Source organism: Triticum dicoccoides, chromosome 2A, assembly GCF_002162155.2.
Source record: "Triticum dicoccoides isolate Atlit2015 ecotype Zavitan chromosome 2A, WEW_v2.0, whole genome shotgun sequence".
In the NCBI taxonomy this organism is placed as follows: domain Eukaryota; kingdom Viridiplantae; phylum Streptophyta; class Magnoliopsida; order Poales; family Poaceae; genus Triticum; species Triticum dicoccoides.
The window spans coordinates 709,750,248-709,751,107 of record NC_041382.1 but is presented as its reverse complement, the minus strand read 5'-3'; positions in this window follow the sequence as shown (position 1 = coordinate 709,751,107).

The following is an 860-nucleotide window of genomic DNA, read 5'->3' as shown; positions in this document are numbered from 1 at the left end:
ATGGGCGGCGCCGGCGTCGACGAATGAGGCGGGTGAGGATTTGCTGTTGGAATGGAAAAGGATGGTCAATGTGCTACCGATTAGCGGGCCAGGGGGAGGAGTAGGTGGGCGCCGCACGTGTTCGTTTTGTGTCCGCACCGACGCAAATGAAGCTCAAAATTGTGTCGGGAATGGGTCGACAGACGGACGAAAAGCTGACGGGCGTTCGTTTGGGTGCGCGTTGGGCCGACTTTTCTGTCCATACCGACCCAAACAGACGCACGCGATCAAAATGGCTCGCACATTGGAGTTGCTCTAAGACCATCTACGACTGAACTTCACAAATCCAGGCCCCGCGGACGCATCATTGACAGGTTCATTTCTTAGACATTACGATCATAGTTCTCAATTCTTGATCCTCGTGTCCATACTACTACATGCAGCGTGAATTTTATCTATGTGCATAGCTAAAAAGAGGAAACTATCTACATGTCATCGCATATGTTGCTGACGTCCTGAACGGAGCCCCGGCCTCATGGCCATTGGCGGCGGAGCGAAACTCTGGTGTGTCCTTCTCATCCTCCTCATTCGCGAAGAGCTGCTCACACTCCAATTCATGGAGAAATTGGCGATTCGCCACCACCTCCGCCTTGAACTGGATGAACTCGAGAATAGCTTTGCCTCCTTCGCTTGCGTGACCTCAAACTCCACCAATGTGTCGTTAATGCTAAATCCAGCCTACTCCGGCATCAGATATGCCTCGTCCTCCCCCTCCTCTTTCTCCCACGGCTCCACCTCTTCCGTCTTCGCGTCCGGCACCTCCCTGTCCTCCTTTGTAGAGCTCATATAGGCAGGCTAGCTGCAGCACGAGTGGCACGCCG